Here is a 12552-nt window from a genome sequence, read left to right on the forward strand (position 1 = left end):
CTCTATTGATTCGATAAATAGCGCCCTCAATTGATAAGATGAGTGGCGCCCTCTATTGACCTTTCCCGTTTGGGGCAAACAAGTGGGGCGAGTTGGTAAGGGGGCGAGTTGGTAACTGTATGGTCAGTAGAGGGCGCTGTTTTGTTTTTCAATAGAGTGCGCTATTTATTGGATCACAAATTAGCTGTTTATGCATATCAATAGAGGGAGCTCTTCAAATTTTCAACAGAGGGCGCCATATCGGACAAGTAGAATGGCATAACCGGAATTAAGTGATCAGTTTATAGTTGCTTGCCCGTGCAATTTTTTAGCTTTGACAATGAAAAATACATCTTGTTTTCAAATTTCTATTTTTCTAGCAATATGAAAGCTGTGCACTTTGTAATGATGGAGACATCTATCGAAACGATCCGCCCACGTTTAATTAGAGAATTTTGATGTTACAAAAATTTCGAACTGTTTAAGAGCCCAATAAATCCCTCGAATCTAAAATAAAGCTTATAATTTTTTTTCTCTGACGGCGTGAAACGTCCGAGAGCGAAATAGAAAATCAAGTGGTTACATTGTTTAAACTAGTAAACCAAACAATGCGGGTAGAGCTACTTTAAAAGCCTGAACTTTTCACTGAAAAGAAACAATGTAGTGTGCATGTGACTGTCGCAAAATTACACCGTTTTTTTTAAAGGTCAACTACAATGTAAACAATATTTGGATTGATATGATGAAAGGAGGTTTCAAGTGTAATGCTATAGTCTCATAAACAAACCATATCCTTCATGTGCAATCATAGATGTACTGTGCTGGACAAGCTATTTCAAAAATTAAGTAATGCATCGAATTGACTTGTGGCCAGATGACTGGTCATGATAAATAGACAAACAAGACAGAAGATTGAGATAAAATATTGTTTTTCTCCCCTTCGGCAGTGTCCTCCGTCAACAGGGAGAAAAACTTGGCTATAGGCTGCAGTCACAGTCCAAACAGAACATTTGCCTCACTTTTGCACAGAAATGATAGTCAAGCTGGACACGCTATCTCAAAAATTAAGTGATGTATCGAATTGTATTGTGGCCAGATAATTGGTCATGAAAAGCAGACAAACAAGACAGAAGATTGAGACAAAATATTGTTATGCTCTCCCTCAACAGGTTTGGTGTCTCAACACGAAGAAAAACTTGGCGATGGGCTGCAGACGCAGTCCAAACAGAACATTTGCCTCACTTTTTCTCAGAAACGAAAGCACTGCTGGACACACTATCTCAAAAATTAAGTGATGCGTCGAATCGAAAAGTGGCCAGATGATTGGTCATGGAAAGTAGACAATAAAGACAGAAGATTGAGACATTTTTTGTCTCCCTCAATAGTGTCTTGTGTCACAACACAGAGAAAAACTTGGCGATGGGCTGGAGATGCTGTTCAAACATAGCATTTGCCTCACTTTTTTTGCACAGAAACGATAGTCCAGCTGGACACGCTATCACAAAAATTAAATGTCGCATTGAATTGAATTGTTGCCAGATGACTGGTTTTGAAAAATAGACAAACAAGACAGAAGATTGAGACAAAATATTGTTTTGCTCTCCCTCAACAGTGTCTTGTGTCGCAACACGGAGAAAAACTTGGCTATAGGCTGCAGTCACAGTCCAAACAGAACATTTGCCTCACTTTTGCACAGAAATGATAGTCAAGCTGGACACGCTATCACAAAAAATAAGTGATGCATCGAATTGTATTGTTGCCAGATGGCTGGTCATGACAAATAGACAAACAAGACAGAAGATTTAGACAAAATATTGTTTTTCTCCCCATCAGCAGTGTCTTGCGTCAACACGGAGTAAAACTTGGCTATAGGCTGCAGTCACAGTCCGAACAGAACATTTGCCTCACTCTTGCACAGAAACGATAGTTCATGTAGACACGCTATCTCAAAAAATTAAGAGACGCATTGAATTGAATTCTGGTTAGATGATTGGTCATGAAAAAAAGACAAACAAGGTAGAAAATTGAGAATAAAAAATGTCGTTTTCTCTGCCTCAACAGTGTAAACACAGTTATTGTATTAACTCAAGATAAACACATTGCATAAAAATGAAATTTCCTCTTATATTTTGCCATGATATTTGACAAGAGCATCTTGAAAATTGACAGGAACCGCCAACGAATGAATGTAAAACAATTGAAGGAATTAGCATTGTGAGGACACTCCGTGTTATTTTTATCGTCATGCATCAATTTCTTCCATAAGAGGGCGCTCTAAACAAACACCGCTCACCGTGCACCGACTTCAGTCCACTATCTCGTTTCGATCTCGTTTTCGTTCTTGTTCAACAAATTCCCATGAAAATATACTCCTGAATGTGATACATTATGACGAATTATTGGTCGGAATTTCACTGAAATACAATTTGCAAATTGTGACTTTTCAACCGAACCATATAGTATTTTCTGTCATTTACGATGATGTTCATTCGAATGTATTTTTCAGGTTTAACACACTAAGTTGTTTCGCTCACATTTTTTTTGTTCTTTGACAAATTCACTAGAAATTGTACTGGCGATCGTAACCCATTATGAACGATTACTCAACGAAATACTGAGTTAATACGTTCAGTATTACAAGAAATATTGCCCGAACCATGAGTGTCTTCTTTTTATTCAATACCAGTTCGTGTTGACACTGCGTGTTAGCAGTAGCGACCACTGTGCATGTGGTGCGCCCTCTATTGAAAGATTAAACCGCTGGGTACAGCTGTCTCTGTGCGAGACAATCAGAAAGCAAAGAGTAGTTAGAAAGAGTTTGGGTAAAATGCCCTTGAAAAAAAGGAAACAACGGAACATATTGGGAATTTCTTTTCTTCTCGAAATGGAGCTGTGACTTTTTTTGCCATGAACGTTGCTTCATTTGGATAATATTTTTCACGTTTAAAACACTAAAATGTTTCGATCTCATTTTCTTTCTTGTTCTATGAATTTTGTACAAATCACTTTTTTACTCAATACTATATAGTTCTACGTTAAGCATGACTGGCACCGCAAGCCTGTTAAATACTGACAGACAAAATAGAGATTATCGGTTTTTTGTATAACACCGACAATTAAACTACATTCCCAATTGAAGTCACTGTCCAGAATATCAACCATATTATTAAACAGAAACACAATCACACATAATGTCACACGATAACTCAAAAATATTTGTTATATTGCATTGGAATTTTTCCTATAGAGGTTGAGCATGACAGTTAACACAAGCATGATAAATATCGAGAGAAAAACACAGATTATCGGCGGCAATATAATTTCAGTAACACGGACAAAGCCCATCCAAAGTGAAGTCACGGCCTCCAGAAAATCGTGTGACACCTACGCCACACGATTGCTCTAAAACTAGTCCTTTTATGGGATTGAAATTTTGACTAGATGTAAAGTTTGACTTGCAACATTTGCCTGTTAAATATTTAGAGAAAATAATTGTGTTGTTTTGGAGTGAAACTATATCTTCTGATTGGTCATCATAGACAACACCACACTTTTTAATTTATAGAGGAGTAGTTAAAAAAAATAATATATCCCTTATTTGATGACAAAACAACAACACGCTCGGTTTCCGGAAGATAACTCAAGAAATACATGTTGCATGGAATTGAGAGTAACTGTAGCCTTTCCACAATGTCACCCTGATTAGCGCCGGTAGTTAACCTAGTGGCGAAACAGCGAGGCGTTCGGAACGGAGACTAGACATAAGTACAGTCGAGTGAGTTGCAAGCGAGGTTTTGAAAGTCCCGGCTTCATTCCAATACCGGATCCAGCTCTATTGCCAAGCCGCATGCCCGAAGGCGGTATACAGAACGAAGCCGGAGTTTGAGAAACCCCGGTATGTCTCATGACCTCGGTGACTTTCGGTCGTTTTGTAAACATAGGCTTCGTGCCCGGTTCGGAACAAAGCCATGTAAGGCCCCTAATCAGACAAGTGGCTTTGTCATTTACTCGCATGGTATGGTCCCACTGGTATGGGGGAGGGGAGGGGGAAGGGGGGCATGTGGTCGTTCAACTGTCCCACCCCACCCCCATCGTCGCTACGTCATTGCTTCAGAGATTATTATCAATCGAGGTGGTTCGCAACACAGAATGGCAAACTCTGGTGTGATTTGTCCGGATATCACCAGGGCTAGTTCAGGGTGAGTCGTGCGCGTTATGCGGAGGCCACGAACTAGCAAATGTAGGAAATCTGGTCGTTCCATACAAGCCTTTCTCGTTGATATAGGGGGGGGGGGGATCTTAAATCACTTTATATGCTATTTTGGAACTGTGTCATTACTTTAGGTAGTGAACGTTTGATTTTTAAGTCCATCATCACCGGTCACGCATTCCAACATTTCTGGAAATGATTATTTGAACTGGGAGATATTCAAGTGTAAAAACCTTTTCCACATTTAGAAGGCCACGATTATACACGGGCCGTATATGATACGTAAAGTTCATGAAAGTTTATTTAACTGTATTTTATTTTCTCAAAGTCCCAATCAAGGAGCAAAGCCTACCTCAGGGGCATAACTACGGGGACACGGGGCATTTACCCCACCCCCTGTGGAAGCCGGCCCCAGCCCTCCCCCGCCCCATTTTGAAATCCTGAATTAAAACATTCACTGTAAGCTGTAATAATACGTTTATTTTGCATTTAGTGCAGCCTTTGAAAAAAACCACGCACCTCAGGTGCCCTACCCCAAGTTAAACCCAAGTTTCTCCGCTGGCTTGAGTACGATTTAATTCCTCATAATCCCGAATATATCCACACAATTTAATAGACTGAAGCGCCAACTGTACATTGAATGAATCACGGCCGGTGTATACGTCACTTGTCTATCCACCAATCACAGTTTGTCGGTGACAAGTTGGTGACGACAAGTCGGTGACCACAAGTGAGTGGTCTGTGACTGACAGATTGTGTGTGTCAATCATAAATTCCATATTTGGATGTGTCACCGACATCCATACAATATCCACCAATAAGAAGCGGCCATTTCAATCTCGGTGACTAGTTTTGATGGTGACTATATAGCCTCAACGACATTAACATTGCTTTCATATCATTAATATGAAGCGAGTCGGTGATGTGTGATTGACAGCGCACATGAGCCATGCAATCACAATCCAGGTCCGAGTTTTTAGTCACTGCTCAGGAAATCGATGGCACTATTTAAGACATGTGGGGCCGTCCACCCTTCACATCAACCACAGGTCATTAACACCTTCGGACGACAACCAGAGAGAGAACTGACTGCAACAACAAGATTTTGCTCGGTGAGTGTTTGAAACAATCCATTTTCCTCTGAAGAAATTTGTTGTCTTTTGAACAATGTGTTTGAATCATTGCGGAATTCAGATTTTGTTGAATGTTGCTGATTCAATCATTTTTCAAACAACGAGCTCGGTAGTAGGCTTGATATTTCCTCGTCTTTGTGTGTTTGTGAAATGTGGTAGCTTGACGACTGAAAAAAGAAAGATTGATGAACAAATGTTCAATTTCTTTTTACAATGACTCTGATACACGTTTGCTAGCAGCAAAGCCAGCGCGCTAATTCCGATCCAGAAGTTGTGCCTTTTCCCAACGACCACTTTGGAGTTGATAAAGTATCGCGATAATTTACAAATGTGTTTGAAATTAAGTTGTTCAGACGGGCTTTGTTTGTGCATAACATGCACTAATCAAAGCCCGTCTGAAAGAGTTAATTTCAAACACTTTTTTGAATTATCGAGCTATTTTATTTCAGCTCTTAATGTAAACAGTTGGTGCGGATGCAGACCACGGTTTTGTGAGGTCAAATTTCAAGGCAATATAAATGAGGAATTCCTGTCTGGCAATATTTCCGCTACTACTTCCATTGTGCACTCTCAAAAACAAATTGTCCAAATACTTACTGGTTTCTTTACTTCTTGAACAAAAATCATTTGGATTCTTGTCGATATGGATAATACACTACGAAGTCACATTTATGGACTTTTTTAAATTTAGGTTCGACTGTTAGGTTGGACTGTTTTCTGACCGCAGTTTTTCGCAAGTATAAAACATCAAGTTCCCTGCTGTGATTCAGAACAGTATAAAAGATGTATTGATCATTCAAAATAATATTTCAGAGGAACTACAAAAAACAAGGCTCGCAAAACCTGGACTCTTTATAACCTGGCCAATATTTTTGGCACGATCAAGCACACTCTTACTTTTTGCCTCCCTTTTTCCTATTGACTTTATCGTTTAAATTTTCAAACATGAAATCCTAGTGCAATGTACTCACATTATTTCCGGATATCACTCAAACTCAATCAGAATGAAAAGTTATGCGGAATTTGGTCACGGAAGAACGTATACAGGTATCCGGACATCTCAAAATGCCGGTCTTATTTGTGTTATTATTTGTGGGTATTCTCAGTGCCTTTGAACTTTGTTGTTCAACTGGCATTTTGCTATAGTTCACAGTGCGCCATTCCGGTTTCATCAAGTTACTTTTAAGCATTGCAGGATAAAAGTGTCACTGGTCAGAATAGACTAGAGGGCGCAAATACAAACGCACTGGATCATGATGATGCACACAGTTTTATACAAGTTCAATAGCTGGATGCATTTTGTAGAATTCATGGATAGATTTAATTTTTGGAGAACGCATTTGAGATAAATAGTCAACCCAAATTACATTTTCACTGTACAGACATTTTTTTGGCCGTATTGTACTTGTGGAATTCAGCTATGCCTCCCCACCAGACTCCAAGTTATCTCCTAGAGGATTTTTAATGACTCATATGTTTGTTGGTATTTGTTTTCAGCTAGCAATCCGCTCAAGTGTTGAAGAGCGCTTCTGCGAGAGAATTCAAGAACTGTGCTTAGGTGAGTGTCTGTTGACATTTTCTTCATTCAAGCATCAGAATAGAGCAGTGATTTGGTAGGAGACCGTTCCTTTTTTTCTATGCATTTAATCTTTTTGGTCCAAATTAGAAACCAGAAAACGTCATTCAATTACCTCTACGAAAAAAATAATCCTGGCCATGATGGTTAGTCTTCTCAATTATCCCTTCTAAAAAAAAATCCTCCAAGCCATCGTCTCCTCAATTATCCCTTCTAAAAATATCCTCCTAGCCATGATGGTTAGTCGCCTCAATGATCTCATCTAAAAAATATCTTCCAAGCCGTGATGCTTTGTCTGTTCAATAATCTCGTCTAAAAGAATTCCTCCAAGCCATGATGATTACTATCCTAAATTATTATCAACTCTAAAAAAATAGCTTCCAAGCCGTGATGGTTTGTGCGTTCAATAATTTCTTCTAAAAAAAAATCCTCCTAGCCATGATGTTTGGTCTCCTCAATTTTCCCTTCTAAAATATCCTCCTAGCCGTGGTGATTAGTCTCCTCAATTATCCCTTCTAAAATACATCATCCAAGCCATGATGGTTTTCATTTCAATAATCTCTTCAAAAAAAATCATCCTTGCAGTGATGATTAGTCTCCAAAATAATTATCCCTTTAGAAAAGATCCTCCTATCCATGATGGTTAGTCTCCTTAATAATTATCACATCTAAAACATATCCTCCTTGCCAGGATGATAGTCTCCTCAATTATCCCTTCTAAAAAAATATCCTTCTAGCCATGATGGTTTTTATTTCAATAATCCCTTCTAAAAAATATCCTCTTAACCGTGAAAAGTCACCTCAATTATCCCTGTAAAAAAAACCTCCTAGCCGTGGTGATTAGCCTCCTCAATTATCCCTTTTCAAAAAAAATATCCTCCTAGCAATGATGGTTAATCTCCTCAATGATCACATCTAAAAAATATCCTCCAAGTCCAGATGATTAGTTTCCTCAATTATCTCTTCTAAAACATATCCTCCAAGCCATGATGGTTTTTATTTTAATAATCCCCTCTAAAAAAATCCTCCTAGCCATGATGGTTTGTCTCCTCAATTATCCATTCTAAAACAATATCCTCCTGGCCATGATGGTTAGTCTCCTTAATTATCCCTTTAAAAAATATCCTCCAAGCCATGTTGGTTTTCATTCAATAATCCCTTCTAAAAAAATCCTCCTAGCCGTGATGATAAGTCTCCTCATTTAACCTTTCTAAAAATATCCTCCTAGCCATGATGGTTAGTATTCTCAATTATCCCCTTAAAAAAATATCCTCCAAGTCATGATGATTAGTGTCTTCAATTATCACATCTAAAAGATAACAGCCAAGCCATGATGGTTTGTCTGTTCATATAATCAATAATAATAATCTTCAATAATCCCTTCTAAAAAGATACCTCCTTGTCATGAGTGTGAGTCTCCGCAATTATCCCTTCTAGAAATTATCCTCCAAGCAATTATGGTTAGTCTCCTCAATTATCACATCTAAAAATTAATTTCCAAGCCGTGATGGTTTGTCTGTTCAATAATCTCGTCTGAAAAATATCCTCCTAGCTGTGATGGTTTTTATTTCAATAAGCCCTTCTAAATAAAAATATGCTCCTAGCCATGATGAGTAGTCTCCTCAATTATCCCTTCTCAAAAAATATCTTCCAAGCCGTGATCGATAGTGTGTTAACAAATCTCTTCTAAAAATATCCTCCAAGTCAAGATGATAAGTCTCCTCAATTATCCCTTCAAAAAATATCCTCCGAGCCATGATGGCTTTCATTCAATAATCCCTCTGAAAAATATCCCCCTAACCGTGATGAATAGCCTCCTTAATTATCCCTTCTAAAAAAATATCCTCCAAGCAATGATAGTTAGTCTCCTCCATTATCCCTTCAAAAATACCCTCCTAGCCGTAATGATTAGTCTTCTCAATTATCCCTTCCTTCTAAAACATATCATCCAATCCATGATGGTTTCCATTTCAATAATCCCTTCTACAAATATCCTCCTAGCCGTGATTATTAGCATCCTTAATTATCCCTTTAAAAAAATATTCTCGTAGCCATGATGGTAAGTCTCCTCATTTAGCCCTTCTAAAAAAATATCCTCCTAGCCATGAGGGTTAGTCTCCTCAATGATCACATCTAAAAAATATCTTCCAAGCCTTGATGGTTTGTGCGTTCAATAATCTCTTCTAAAAAAAAATCCTCCCATTCATGATGGTTAGTTTCCTCAATTATCCCTTCTAAACAAATATCCTCCTAGCCATGATGGTTAGTCTCCTCAATTATCCCTTCTAAAACAATATCCTCCAAGCAATGATTGTTTTTATTTTAATAATCCCCTCTAAAAATCCTCCTGGCCATGATGGTTGTCTCCTCAATTATCCCTTCTAAAACAATATCCTCCTGGCCATGATGGTTTGTCTCCTCAATTATCCCTTCTAAAACAATATCCTCCTCGCCATGATGGTTAGTCTCCTCAATTATCCCTTCTAAAAATATCCTCTAAGCCATGATGATTAGTCTTCTCAATTATCCCTTCAAAAAAATATCCTCCTAACCATGATGGTTTTCATTCAATAATCCCTTCTAAAAAAATCTTATAGAACTGCGCCTGGAGCACACCTTTTTGAACCGTAGCCTTTTTGTTCGTTGTCTTTGAATCAACATGCGATTCAGTTTCAAATTCTCCCTATTATAATTAACTTTGTTCGATGACGTCACAATGCTGAATTGTCGCAAAGACGTTTGGGGTCATTCAAAGAACATCTACGGCTGCAGACCAGCAAATAAACTGCCATGGACCTCAGTGATAAATACCCCCACTTGTAAAGATCAGGACAAATACTCACAACTCTGCAAGGTGTTTGAAACACCCTTCAAATTAAAGCTTATTTCATCATCTTTCATTGTCTGTTCAATTTTTGCGGTATGATCCGATGACCTTTTTGGAACAAAAATTCCATCCAAAGATGATGACCCTGTAGTCCTGTAGCCAATCGCCCAAGGCACAATATGCCACTTCACAAAACAATGAACACTCAGGTTTATTAGGACAAAAGATATTGCTCAAACAGGGGCGGATCCTGGAATTTTTGTAGGGGGAGGGTCAGGCTCCTAAAAAAATTAACAAATTGTTGTGACAGGCGAACGGGTAATATTTTGTGTGCATGTTTCACAGCGGGGGCTGGGGGGGGGGGGTCGGCCCCCCTCCCCACCCTCTGGATCCGCGCCTGTCAAAATATTTTGTCAAATTTTGACCTGAAATGCTTGTAATTTGATGTATGATGACGTTATGACGACGTCAATAAAATATCCACATCTTCACACTAAGGTTCATGTTCATACCAGGTTTCGTCTTTCTGCAACTTCTTTTTGCATTTTAAATTCACCTAAATTTGACCTACCAGTAACCCCGGAAGGAAAGGTTAGACGACTTTACCTTGGAATAGCAAAAATGTTTATCAATCTTTAGTCAATCAGATTTCAAAGTGTGAACATGATTGTTCATTTTGTTTATGAGGTTTTGCAGTGAAATTGCTTGTAATTAAATACCTGATGACGTCATTACGACGTCAGGGTATAAAAAGGTATACCTCTGATTCAGTGTTGATGTTTGTTAAAGGTTTGAAGTCTGTACTGTTCAGAACAAAAGTCGCAGATAATTATTGTCAGAAAAAAAACAAGAAAGAAAGAAAGAAAGAAAGAAATTTCTTAACATTTCCAAACAATGATCGGGTAGTACCCGATCACCCAAATATAATTATCAGGGTTTTGTTGTTCGGAATGAGGAATTCCTGTCTGACATTATTTCCGCCTCTACTTTCATTTCGCACGCTTCAAACTAAATTATTGTTCACATACTGACTGGTTTAGTTTTTGAAAAAGTTGAAATCTTGTCACTATATGGATAGCACACTGTACATTCACGGAAAGTTGTATTGTCAAAACAAAGGCTATCAGTAGGATTTTTTTTAGTCATATCTGATTGCAGTATTTTGAAGAGTTTAAAACATCAAGTTCCCTGCTGATTTCAGAATAGTTTCAACTGATTGTGATTAATGCTTAAACAAATTCACGCACTTTTAATACTTTAAAAAATATGTCTTTCTTTGGTTTACAGAAGACATACTGCGAAAGCTCCATTCTTTATAAATAACCTCACCAATAAAATCAGTATGATCAACCACCCCTTATTTTCTTCCTCATTTTGCCATTTTAATGTTATCAATTTAATTTTAAAACACGGAAACTCTGGTGCAATGTACTCACATTGTTTCCCGGCAATCACTGAAACTAATTCAGGATCAACAGTTATGGGGAAGTTGGTCACGGAAGAACGTTTATCAGGAAAGCCGGCCATCAAAAACATTCCTGTCTTATTGTGTGTTATTGCTCAAGCAGTACCCTTTCAACTTTGCCATTTCGCTAGAGTTCACAGTGCGCTTTGATCATCAAGTTACATTCAGCAGGATGAACGAGTCATGAATATAGAGGGCGAAAATACAAACGGACCGGATCGTGATATGATGCACACAGTTTTAGACCAGTTCAAATTGCTTTATTTAACTGGGTGAATTTGTAGAAATCATGTGTAGAGTTGGTGTTTGTACAAATTGCTCAGGCTTTCTGTTCGCCTGAAGAGATTGAAGCAAAAGCTCTCGATGAATTCACTCATGTATTTGCATGTAGGGTTCCACTCAGCATGCAACTGAGATTCTGTTGGATATTTGGTCAAACAGCCATATTGATTTTTGGCTTATTTTTCGAAAGTTTTTGGTGATTGGTACAGATTTTCACAAAATCTGAAATATTTTGTGAGACAAGTTTCAGTGGACAAACAGATGGTGGCTTACTAGAGCCAAACCGGTGCGCTGATTTCCTATCCGGAAAATAAATCTTTATGTAACGACTGTAACTTGACTGCGGTAGTCCAGCGGTAATGTTTGCGCCTCTACTTCCTTGGTATGAGATCGATTTCCCCCACAAATGCAGAAACTGTATGCTCATTGTGATTCCTACAACTACAAGTTCAAGCAACCTTGAACCAGTTAGAGCAACATAGGATCAATTGCTCACAATCTTAAGTATGATGCAGCACAACTAACTTTTGAACTTTTAGCTTAGTTGATGCTATACATTTGACCAAAACAGATAAATTAAAGGGATTATTTTTTTTGTTCTTGTCACTGAATTCCGTTGCTAACACACGTTAATAGTCTGCCCACCGGCACACTATTTCGAAAACGTCTTCAGTTTTTTAAGACGATATATCTTGTCTGATATAACACTATACAAACACGAAATAATTCAGTGTCAAAAACAAAGCTGTTCAGACTCGACTGGTTTTGAATCAAATTTTGGGAGCATTTTTTTAAAGAGCTCATTACATCAAGTTCCCTGCTGTGATTCAGAATAGTTGAAATTGATCGGGATTCGCACTTATTCAAAATAATTCACGCACTTGTAATAGTTCAGGTAAAAAATTACTGCGTTAACATTTTGGTTTAAAGAAAACAATCTTGCGAAAGTTCGACTCTTTAACCTTAACAGTATGGTATGATCAACCACCCCCTTATTTTCTGCCTCGTTTTTTCCCTGTTTAATTTATCATTTTAATTTTTAAACATGAAATCCTGATTCGATGTACATGTAATCACATT

This window comes from Patiria miniata, unplaced genomic scaffold, assembly GCF_015706575.1.
Source record: "Patiria miniata isolate m_02_andy unplaced genomic scaffold, ASM1570657v1 HiC_scaffold_10, whole genome shotgun sequence".
NCBI classification, from domain to species: domain Eukaryota; kingdom Metazoa; phylum Echinodermata; class Asteroidea; order Valvatida; family Asterinidae; genus Patiria; species Patiria miniata.